The 12,490-nt window shown below is 40.7% G+C and overlaps 1 protein-coding gene across 5 annotated transcripts in view; it reads right to left on the reverse strand.

The window, feature by feature from the left end:
* The window catches only part of TMEM114 (transmembrane protein 114), a 173,168-nt gene that overhangs the window by 114,531 nt on the left and 46,147 nt on the right, over positions 1-12,490 (reverse strand). Inside the window, exon 8 of one of the 5 annotated variants that reach the window (XR_012837915.1) lies at positions 11,759-11,820. The exons of the other annotated variants lie outside the window; for them this stretch is intronic. The gene's annotated coding sequence lies outside the window, so the exon portion shown is untranslated. Of the gene's footprint in view, positions 1-11,758; positions 11,821-12,490 lie in introns of those variants that run through there. 5 annotated transcript variants of the gene reach the window in all.

Here is a 12,490-nt window from a genome sequence, read left to right on the forward strand (position 1 = left end):
GCTAGTTTCAAGTTGCTGCACTAGCTGAGACAGTCAGTTTGCTTGACTGTGATTGTTCAAGACATAGATGGGCAGGAACAGACAATCTTGGACAGGACCCACCTATGTGGTTGATAAGATGTAATACCAAACTAGAGGTAAGCCATAACAGCACAGCACCTTCTCTGGAATTAATTTTTGGCTAAACCCAGCACCGTGATAACTGTAATAAACCCTACACACCGAAAGATTCTGAATAGTAGAGCAAACCATGAGAGAAGAGGTGGGGAGCAGTAGATGAGAAACCAGAGGAATACAGACTCTCTAGAGAGATGCTGAGAAGCACTTCAGCAGGAAGCAGCCCTTCTAGTGGCACATCTGGCTGTGACCAGTTCCCCAAGAGCAGCACTCAGGACTGGACACTGTCACTGAAAGCATGGGTCATGCCAGTGATAAAAGTGAAATGTCAAAGGTTATACCAACCTGCTGGAAAAAAATTTGTTGCTGGAGAAAGACTGCCAACATTTGTCAACATTTTCCTTTCCTCCCTCCCAAGAAATGGTTAATGCTTATGTAGCAACACATAGATCAGGAGGTTAACCCTAGCATGTGCAGTGTATTAGGTAGGACAAAAGTGCATGAAACAGCACTATCTGTTTAAAAAGACTGTTTCTTGTTTGTCTCCTGCTTGTTTATCAGCACATCCACTGTTGACAAAAATGGATTACACTCAGCAACAACCCTACCCTAGATTAGTAGTTTGGAAGCCCACGTCCTCTTGCCTATTGTCAACTAGATTGTCCCTTGCAGAACACAGTGACTTTCCCAGGACTGACTACTATCATAAAGGACATTCATTTAATCATGCTGCCTGACACGTTGCAGAGAATTCAGTAAAAACTGGTCAAAGGGATACAGAACTAACGGAAATTTAATGCCTCTCTCTTCTTTTTTTATATGTTGCTTGGATGAAAGTGTTTAAGCTCAGCCTTAGATATTGATGTCATTCTCTGACCATCAGCAGCTGTGCTCTTCAATGCAGTCTGGCTTCTGTCATCAAAAGAAAACATCTGGAGGACTGCACAAAATTTGGCATCCCTCAGAAGGATGTTTAAAACCTTTTGTCTTCTTTCCCCTCAAGACCCCAGTACAAGACTCAGAAAGGATAGGCTGGGAAATGAAGGAAGGTTCTAAATGCAATTCTAATTAGAATTTAAAAAAAAAAAAAAAAACAAAAAACAAAAAAACCCCCACAACACTTTGTACACTGCTACCATCTAGTGAATTAAAGGAAACAAAAACTTCCTCTGAAGTAAGATGAACCATATCTAAGGGTGTGAACCTTCAACACTGAAGTCACTGGCAAAAGTCCCAGTGACTTTACTCGGAACAATCCTTAATGGAATAGGCCATATTAAACATCAGGCATTTGAACTTCAAGTGCTATTACAGAAAGTATCAAAGACTGTTACATATATTTGTGATCTAGATAATTGCCATAATTTGTCCAGAATAACATTGAACCAAAAGAATTATTAGCAATTACTGCTTTAAGCCAGTGCAAATAGGTTCAGCTGGATGAAAAGGCACATTTTAAGACTGAAACAAAAGGAAGTTTTTTTATAGGTGCTGCATTTTCTGTTTTAAATTAACTTAAACCTTAGGAAAGGGGTTTACACAGCAGCTTTGGAAATCTCAGTTCTGCATTTATGCAAAGAATTTCTCCATAGAGTTTGGGGGTTGGAACTAGATGATCTTTAAGGTCCCTTCCAACCCAAATCATTCTATGATTCTATGAACTTGCCTTCTTGCTCTTTGGTGCTTTCCCAAAGCAGGAAGAAACAAGTCATTGCCATTCAGTCTTTAGCTCATATTTAGCGGGCATTTTTCATTAGATTGGGACATGCTAACTCATCTCAAGTCGGTTACAACAAAATGTCAGTGCTAACATCCAGTTAAACTGGATGTTAAAACCCACGCTACTTTTGACACTTGCTTTTGCAGAGTCAGCATTTTATTTACCCCAAGGCATACTTTCACTTGCAACGTCAATTAAGGTACAAAGTGTCAGGATTAAGTAATCTATACCATATTTGCAGTACTTGACCCTTTCTTTCCTATCCTATGCCAGGAGAAATCCCTTCGAAAATGATCTGCAGGTTAGATATGAAATGAGATGATTTATGACACTGCTCAGCTGCCCTGTGACTTTAAGCAAGATGTCTGGAGGTGCTAAACATAATCATGGCACCCAGAAAAGCGTAACAGAAGAGGGTTTTTCAGCCCTTCTGGAAATGAAGGTATCAATTTCACTTTGATTCCTTTTACCTATCTGTAAGCATAGCTAGGAAGAATGCAAGGACCTTAATTACCTAACATTAGTAATACAAATGCATTTCTATGCAATCATGCTTTAATCACTTTCACAATATTTATCATCATTAGTCTCATATCATAGTTCAGCAAAGACCTTAAGTGTATTCATAACTCAAAGCACCACTGTTTTACCCTTTACTTCTCAGCTTTAAAATTAGGGACATTATTTAAGGCTGAGACTAGAATCTGATCTCACAACAGCCCTGCTTTTCCCTAATTCTGCTGTGTTTATCTGGAGCTCAGATATGTTCAGAAGATAATCTTTCTAACAATGAAGAACACCTGATGAATTTCCTATCTGTTTTTTTTTGTTTGCAATTGAAATTGTTTATGTTAAAGCTAGCTGCAAACCAGCTCTGCAAAACCTTCTGCAAGACAGGTTTTTGCCACAAAAATTATTCTTTCAGTAATTAAATCTTGCATAAGTTTGATATTTTAGAAAGACTATGATTTATATATCATAAAAATCATACTTTAGAGGAAAAGCCTTAACATTTTATCAATATTACTTTCATTTTGAAAATAGGTCATTAAATAGTCTATATTAGGGAATATAATGTTGAAAACAAAAATCAAAACTTTTGCTTTTTTCCCCTGAATTTTCTGTAATGTAGGTTTTCATAATATAGGGGATCTCATCAAAAACCTAATTTTGATAACTTAAAATGTTCTGTGAAATCACAGTGTGTACAGTCCTCCTTGCACAGTCCTCCCAGCTTCCTTAAAAAATTCTCCGTTTAAAATTCTCCAGATCTGTTTTAAACATGTTAACTTCACCCTCACACTGGCTCATGTAGCATTTCACAGCAGTGCTGGGTTGCTGGCTGGTCCCCCCCGAGCTGCCTGTAGTGGCTCACCCATATTCATTTTGACTTGTACTTCATGTTGCTACATAAAGCATTATTTTTTCTTTCTTCAAGGCAAATGGATGGGATCTGTAAAGCAAGTGATTTTGAAATGCATCTTAACTTCCAGATCAGCCTTTGAGAAATTAATTTCCACTTAGTTTTTGGAGCTGTTCCAACTCATCCTCATGAGTGAAATATGGGCATCAGAAGGTGGAACAGAAAATACAAAGCTAATGATCTGGTTCATGTTAGTTAGTTCTCTCTTAATCCTTTGAAAGATTGCATTTCCCGTCTCTGGAATTTCCTCTCACTGACGGTTTTTAAAAGAAACAAGACAATATTTGCCATGCATTATATATCAAGATTAACTCAAGAAGCAAAGATGATCTATTCACCATCCCTATAAGCCTCTCATAATTAGATCTACCAGCTTTCAAGGACAAGACCATCTTAGCTTTTCAAGGACAGGCCTGTCTTAGCTTTAAGAATAAGAATTCCCACTGAAATTTAAACTGTTTCCCAGAGTAAAGTTAGAAAGGACAAAGGGACCTAATCCTCACCCCTTATCCACATGTCATTTTTACTGGCCTGAGTCCACAAGAGCTGCAGACTTGCAGTCACTTTGCTCTTGAAAAATGGGCACTGCTCCTTCCCAGCCAGCCTTGCACTGCAGCTTTCTTCAGTTCTGATCTGCCCTACAGCAGGGACAACATTTAAATTCCTACACACTTCAAGATTCTCAAGTCCTGTAGGCTTTTCATTCAGTTTTTTGCAAACCTGCATTGCCTTCAGCTGAGCCACCTACAATATTTTTTGCTAGAAGATCCCTCAGGAGGGGGAGGTAGGAGCCTGTGCTTGCCTTTTCAACAGCGTTTGATGGATTTTGCATTATGATACTGTGCAAGGCAAAGACCTGGTAGTTGATCTTGTGCATAGCAATATCTTGGGAGGTCTCTGCATTTCTGTCATTAGTGGGATTAAGAGCAGGTGATGCAATGTGGTATGGCTTGGTGGCCCATCGGTTAGATCAAGCCTGCAGAAGGCTTCCCTTCTGGGAACCTACCAGTCTTTCAGAAAAGCTTGTCCTGAGAGTTAAGCACCTTCCTCTAGCCCGCAGGCTGCTGCCGTGACACAGACAGGGATAGCTGTCACTTCTGGAAGAGTCAGGGGGGTTTGGTCCTTTTGAGTAGCTGAAGTCCACCCACACTTGTCAGTCTGCTTTCATCCTCGTGCTTACTCTCCCCAGCCCCATGCCAGGCCATGCACGGGAGAGCAAACATCTTACTCCCTGTCCTTCTCCAGGAGCAGCCTTGCTCCCTGGAGCAGATGCACAAGTGCATGCTCAGCACTGCTGCTGCCTATGGAGGGCTGCCTGTGGCCTAGTACAAACCCCAGGGGTGATTCCTATGGCTAGGAAGTTTGAACTACCTCTGCAGGCTGGCTAGACTTGGTTTTGATGGATATCCTGGAAAGATATTGAGTAGAAGTGCTATCTGAATGAGAAGTGCTAATTAAAACAGTATCAAGTATTCAAGTATTTCTCCTTCTGCCCCCAAATTTCCTCTTTTGTCCAGCCAGCTCTCTCAACAGAGATACAACAATAATGTACTAATGGAATTTAATAGTAGTATTACTGATATGCAAAGTTAACAAACAATATTTGTTTGATGTTGTGAAATGAACAGTAGATTTACTGTTCTGAGCTAGCAAGATTTTCTGTTTACTTACAAAAATGGGAGGGAGGGTGTATTTGCATGAAACCATCCCAGACATCATATTTTTCCTTTCATATTTACAGTCCTGGAGACTGTTTTCAGAAATCCATCCTCTTAAAGAAATAGCATCCTATCACAGTCAGATAAAGAAGGGCAAATTTGAAGAGACAGTCTATTCAATTTTGTCACAATAGAATTGCAAGCACTTTTTTTTATACTATTATTTCAAATGTTGGGTTGCAAAATTCAGTCCAGCTTCCAGTTCTGGTAATCAGAGGCTGCAAAGGGAAGAAAATTCATTTGTTCATTTTTAAACAGAAGGAAGATTTGGGTTTTTAAATTAATGATTTTTTCTTTGAAACAGCTAATTTCAGTCTTCATTACTGGAGATCAAGCTTTAGCATGGACAGCCTTTCATAATTTCTCTCAAAAAAGGTAGCTTGTGTTCAGATTTTCAGAATTTCTCATCTTTCTTCTCCCCTCCCTCCACCTCCCATTACATTATACAACTGGTGGGGCTCTTAGACTATAAAATAAGACATTAAATCAGAAACCTTGTGTTTGTCCTACTTTCTTCACTTTTCTACATTCAATTCCACACTTAATAGCAGGGAAAACAAAAGAAGGAGACATTTTCAATACTCAGACCCCAATAGTATCCCTCTGGGATTACCTGCAGCTCAATACATCATTCAAAAGCAAAGATTAAAAGTAATAGTCACGTTAATATTATTTCACAATCCACAAACATAAATCCTCATTTGTTATTCATGAGCTTATCACACACACCTCTTAAGGAACAAAATACTGCAGCATGTGCAGAAAATGGTAACACAAAGTAAACAGTGAAGGAGAGGCAGACAACTTTATAGCTCATTTAAGGTAAAGATATTGCAGGTATGTTTGCTAACAGATTAGAAGTGCTCCTGCCTGGCTTTGACAATGCAGCATGCAGTATTATTTATTGTCTCCCTAATCATTACTTAACCAGATTCCAGTCCTGAAGTGCCCACATCCTAAGCGTGTTGGTTTTTTGTGATGGGTACTCATAGAAATAACTTTTCTGTAAGGGAGCTGAGGTGGTAGAGGGCACCAGTGCCTTGCACATGCACGCAACACCCCCCCCTTCACGTGGGGTGACAGAGCTAAGTCTTTTACATGCAACAACTGAGATGGACTCCTTTCTCAAGGAAATTCAGAACTAAATCTAAACCTTTTGCCCAACACCTATCAGGATACTTCTGCTTTCAACACAGAAATGACCTTGAGCACTGCATGTTTCCTGGGCTTGCAACATGTTGCCTTCTGCACACAAAGCTATTCACAGAAAGCTTGGATGCAGAAGAGACTGCAAGACCCACTTGCAGTCTAGCATGGGTGGGCCCCTGTCCAAACAACCCATTGCTGGCCACAGGCAGATGCAAATTCAAAGCCCATCTCCTTCAGGTGCTAACTCATCACTTTAATGCCCACTGTCTGACAACTCAGCTTTGAAAAGTTCAAAGCAAAGCAAGCAGCACTCTGTCCATGACACGCATATCTGCTTTTGCTCTGTAGCCATGCAGTTTTGAATCACTATGCGTGAACCCCAGCTAGAGTAAACATGTACACAGTCCTTCTGATGGTGGTTACTGTAGAAACAGAAAGGAAACTTTCACCAATGTTTCTCTCTTATTTCCCAATAAACAGCAGCATCTCCTCTAGATACTATATCGATCTCTAGTTGTTCAAATAACTACTATTATAGAAGTAGATGAACTGTCCCCTGATAGACCTGTCAAACTCCCTGCTGATGAGAAGGCTTCCATGCAATCCACATCCACAATTGCTTCAGAAGCAGACAACTGACATTCCCTCCCTTTTCCCCCCTCCAGCTATATCCCTGTAGCTTTTTTTCAGTTTCCTCCATCTATGCTTTTTTAAGCTGAAACTTGTTTTGAGAAACTGCTCGAGTTGTGACAGAAACTTCTGAGCTATCCCAGTAATTGGCCTGCCAATACGGAATGGAGAGGTTGAGAATAGCAGTGCAAGGAAAGAGAACCTTGAAAACATCATGTCTTGGGAAGCTCCTATCATAAACAGGGTCGCACTATGCGAGCTTGCCATGCACGTGCAGTGCTCTGTGCAATGAGTATTTCCTCGCAACTCAATGTCTTCTCACATATTTATAGATACAGAGTTTGACTATATATATATATAAAATAATCCTATTCTGTCAGTCTTTTGTATTTCTATAACTATTGCAAACCATTTTCTCTAGGAAAGAGGAAAAGGCATTATATACACAGCTTGTTTAATTGGAACTGTTGCAAGTTTGCTGATGAAGACTCAAACATTGAAGAGTTAACCTAAGCAATCAGAATCTCATTATTACCTGGAACTACCAAGAAACCTAACATTCATCATATGCTAAAACATTTTATTGTACAAGGTTTAAGCAAAAATTAGCATAGGCCATATCCTCAGCTGTTACAAGCCAACAAAGTTGCATTGATTTCACTGGAACAACATCGCTTTATGGAGCAGAGACTCTGGCCTGCAGCAGAGCTGTCCTAAGCAAAGACAATTTGCATTCCTCCTAAAAATAATTAATTGAAAGCTGTTTGGTAACTTTCTTGACAGATGGCTAACACAGTCCACTGCCTGATTTTCTGATGCTTGTGGAGTGACCTGACTGAGACAGCAAAGTTCTTAATACTTTATCACCTTGGCATCCAGGGAAAGATTCAGGCATCTAGCTTTTAAATGTGTCTTTGTTTCCTTAACTGTTTAGTGAAAGCGACAGGGAAATGGTACTGCTTATGCTCTTCTTTTCTTGTGACAAAAGGGATGAAGGAACACCCTCCTGAGCAGGCTTAATGGCATGCAGTCTGAACACGGCTGAACTAGAGCTGTCAGCTCTCCTGTGCTCTTGTTCAGTCCTCCCACACCTGACCTGATGCTGTGCAGGAGGACAAGGCAACCTGCTAGACAGCACCACCTCCAGCTTCCCAACAGCTCTCACCGCACCAAGCAATCACCACCCTGAATGTTCCTGCAGGAATGGCTAGCAGCAGGGTAACTGGGAAAATAAGCATATTTGTCTGTCACCTATACATGCCATTAACAAAAGCTCATGGATACTCACCTTGATGCTGTTACGTCTGTAGTTGTCCTTAAATGGGGTAGAAAACTGGAAGAGTGGAAGTCTATTAGATTGCAAAGGAGCTAGATACACTGATTATTCAGTTTCAAACTTTATTATATAGAGTTGGGCAAGAGAAAGTTTATAACCATACTACAACAACAAAGCTTTAAAATTCTTCAGGTGTTAGCCATCTGCTGACAAGCTTGCTATTTAAACTGTCATTTAGCAATGTTTTTGGCATTGGCATTTTCCCAAGTGTATTTCTCTATTCGTCTTCCAGATAATGAAATTATCTGCCTGAGTGAGGCTTAAAGAAAGACTTATGTAAAGGTTTCTGATATCTAGACACATCCCAGTTTGAAGCTCACTATTCCATCCCTTTCCAGGATTAAAACCAAATACTCATTCCCAACTTTTCCTTCTCCTCCAACATAATAGACCTCCCTTTTCCATGCTTCTGGTTTTAAATGTAAGAAATATTGCTACTAGTCAGATATTGGAGCCTGTCCCTCTTTTGTCTTAAGAATGAGCAATTTTAGTGTAGAAACGACTGCTTTCAGACACCAGTAAGAATCAGCAGATACATCTCCAAGTTTTTTGGTTTTGTTTAAAGTGACATCTGCTTGAAAATTTTCAGGTGTCTGGAAAATTACAATAGGTCTCCTGGGAATGAATTAATAGGCCACAGACATGTGAGGCAAAGCTAAATGCTAAATAAAATACCTCACCTAGCACTGCAGTTCATCATGTGGGTTCCCATACCTGCAATAAACCTCTCCCATCTGTGCCTGCCGATACAGCTTTCAATCTTCTCCAAGGAGGGAACTCCAGTCACAATAAGGTCAACCCTGGCACAAATGCTTTGATATTATAAAGTACTCAATCCATTTAGCAGGAAAATTGCTGACTCTGTCTCTCGGAAGTAGAATGAACAGGCAAGGATTAGGTTTTTTTAGTTACTAAATACTCCAGAAAGGAAGACGCCCAAAGCCTGTGGGTGGTAATGCACTCTGTTTTTGCTAAAAGTCTACCAAATTGCCCAGGCTATAATCTGAAAAATGCTGTTTCAGTATTTGGTACTTGATTACTGTTAAGGGAAGACTAAAGATATTCTAAGATACAGTGTGGTCTCCCTGTGTTTATACTGGATGTGTTGAAGGATGGAGGGAAATGTCACTAATGCTGTTTGAGAGTCTGACTCAGCAGTGCATGGCTCTTCACAAAGTGTTGGGAGACCCATATTTAACTTCAGAGGTAAAGATAGCAGGCTTGGAAGGATGGCTTGAGCTCATCCTAGTACCACCTCAGCTGTGAATCCAGCCACCAGATTCAGTCATTCAACACAGAGGTGAGCTGTGGCATATGGACCAACGAGTACCAGCAACAGGAAGAGGGCAGATCACACTATCACTTATGTTGTTGGTTAATATATCAGTTACTGAGCTAGAATCATGCTGCGATTACATCTCAGACCCACACACACCCCTGCCCCAGGGCTGGAGGGGCCCCAGTATATCTGGAGGGAAGGTTGCTTCCCTTGGCAGCAAGTGCACAGCCTCCATCTAGCAGGGAAGGATGTGCAGATTCAACAGGAGCCTCACAGGTGTTATAGGAAGTCAGACACAAAGGTGAAAGGGCCCAGGAACTTCTGAGCTGAAGGAAAACCAAACAAATGGAGATGGGGAACAAGGTCTGAAAAGGGAGAAGAGCTGTAGGGGATAAGGAAAGAGAAACTCTTCTTACCAAGACACACTAATTAAGAAAACAGAGGGGTAGGTCAGAGTTGCAGAAAAGAGGGACTCTTTTTTTCCTTCCCACATTTAATAAGAACAATTAAAATAATTGCCCAGTTAAAACAGTGTTCATTCTATGGTGACCACAGAGTAGCTTGGCAATCCTGCCAAATTCTAATTTCACATGGCTTGTAATAATCTGCCACTCCTTTGGTGATGCCAGGTATTGTTTTTACTGGTTGAAATGCCTGCATTGGCAATTCAGAAAATAGCAGACATTGACATCAGAGTAGTTTCCTCCACAGAAAACGCAAAGCAGCTGAGCTTAGCCTGCTCATTCAGTCCAAGCCCGTAAGCAAATGGAGGGTATTTTTCCTGAAGGATGCTCAGTGCACCCATCCCCAAACCAATAAAATTCTTACGTACTGGCTTAACATTAACTCCAGTGAGCCTATTCACATCCTTTAAATTTAAAGTCTGTATATAAGTACTTTTCTAGACTGAGCACTGGAGTGCACATCCCATGTCAAATCAAATCTTTACTACATGATTTGCTGCTCCATTTTGTGCATATTAAAAAAATCCTTTCAACTCTCTTTTTACGTTTTTATATATCTATCATATAAGATTCTTTGAGATTCCCATATAAAATGCTTATATGAGTGAGATTTCAACTTGACAGGCTCAAATCCTCATCTGCATCAGTGGTCTGCCTTAAAAGCCAGACATTAGCCTACTCTTCTGTTGTGTACCTCTAAAGAGTGATACCACATGGACCTGACTGTAGGGCAGCTGCCCATGTGGCAGGAGCTACCAACCGATACTGCAAGAAGCCAACAAAGAGCTCCCTGTGCATTTAATACTCTGGGAGTTGGTGTGTGGGCAGAATTCAGCAGAATTGTACTGTTAAGCCAACCAGCTTTTACAATTTTTCATTGACACTTGAAAATTACAAAGGAAGATATGTTGGTATTTAAGACTGTGTTTGCCTGATGTTTGATTACTTAACAGAAGGGTAGTAATTCCAGTTCATGAACATCAGCAATATACCAAAATTTGATTCAATTCACAATTAACACTCTAAGCTTCAAACTTCTTGCATGAAACCCTGAATGACAGCCTAGCTGGCTGTATCAGACCACAAACTCTAGTGTCAGGGACCAGCAAGAGCAGGGCTGCTCCACAAGGAAAGAAAAACCAGAAGGCAAGGCAGAGCAGCCAGGCTCTACCTGCAGCAATGGGCACAGACCTACAGTGCCTGCACACACTTCATGATTGAGGGTCCATGAAGAACCCCCGATCAGGGATAGGGATGAGCTATGGGCAGAGAGGAAGGGTGGAGGCCACAGACGAGGATGCTCACGGCCATTAAAGACTATTAGTTCCCCCAGGGCCCAGACATCTAAGTGGCTGAGGAGCCACAAATGGTAAAAACAAGGTGTCCAGGTTCTCACTTACCAGGCAGGTTGCCATGAAGCAGAGTTGCTGAAGTGTCAGGAATCAAGGCAGAGATCTATAACTCTGGCCTCTATTTTAGAAAATCAGATTATTTCCATTAAATTTTATCAAACTGGCTAATGGCCACAGAAACCCCTTATTTTACCTCTTTTGCTCTCTCCAACCAGCTTTATCTATAGTCCAAAGAAGGGGAGTGTTAAGAGAATTATTATTTATTCTCATCACCTCCCTCTTTACAGACATCAGGATAGAAACTGAATGAGAAGCAGAGCCCAGAGTGCCTGCATGCCCCCTAGCCACATCACTCAGTCCATACTTGTACCTACACTTCCATAAATAAGGACGATGTAACATTATATGCCAGGCATGACTTATCTACTGTTGATCGCTCAATGAAATAATTTCTGAGTTAGAGTTAGCCTTGGATCTTGTGAAAATGTCTCTATCTTATTCCAAGCACCACATTATTACCCAAACTGAGCTTCTGCTGGCTGGACTTCAGATTTCAGACTTACTCTATGGTGGGACTGAACACTGCCTCTTCAACATCTTCAGAAGTGTGATTCTGGTGAAGGAGCCATAGGCTGAAGAAAGAAAAAAAGTTCCTGATTTATTTTTTTGTTGTTGTTTTTCAAGTGTTTTCAATAATTGACAATTGTTTGAAGCAGATGGAAAAATACTGAATTTTATGTGGGAAGCTTGGTGCAAATAAAGGACAAGTAGAGATAGGGATTTTTTAGTAAAGTCAGTTTGGAACCCAACTCTGTAATTTGTTTGATGATGGCCATCACATATGTTATGCATAACTGAGTGCAGTTGTGTGTGCATGTGTATATAATACATAACTTTTTAGTTTGACAATATTGATTGAAATCCTTTCAGTTTGATGAATGAGTGCATTATGCAGTAAACAGTGAAACTAGCCCTGATGAGTCATTGGCAGGATTTTCCCAACTTTTGAAGGCATCCTCTCCCGTGGGCTAGAAGTCAGAAATGTCCTCCCAGCATGTCTGCTTGAGCTCAGGTTTTGACTGTGACAAGACAAACCCAGGTATTACTTCAAGCCTGTCAGTTCCTCCCACCTCTTCAATTCCCTCTACACATATCCTAATATACACATGGAGGATCAAGGGATGGAAAGCCTCTCCGGGTTCATTTGGACTTGCAATGCAGCTCCTTCATGTTAATTTTCCTTTTCCTTTTTCTTCACCTCAATTCACTCTGACGTCTTGCCACAATATTGTCAGTCTCAGA

The sequence above is a fragment of the Balearica regulorum genome, chromosome 15 (assembly GCF_011004875.1).
Source record: "Balearica regulorum gibbericeps isolate bBalReg1 chromosome 15, bBalReg1.pri, whole genome shotgun sequence".
Taxonomy (NCBI): domain Eukaryota; kingdom Metazoa; phylum Chordata; class Aves; order Gruiformes; family Gruidae; genus Balearica; species Balearica regulorum.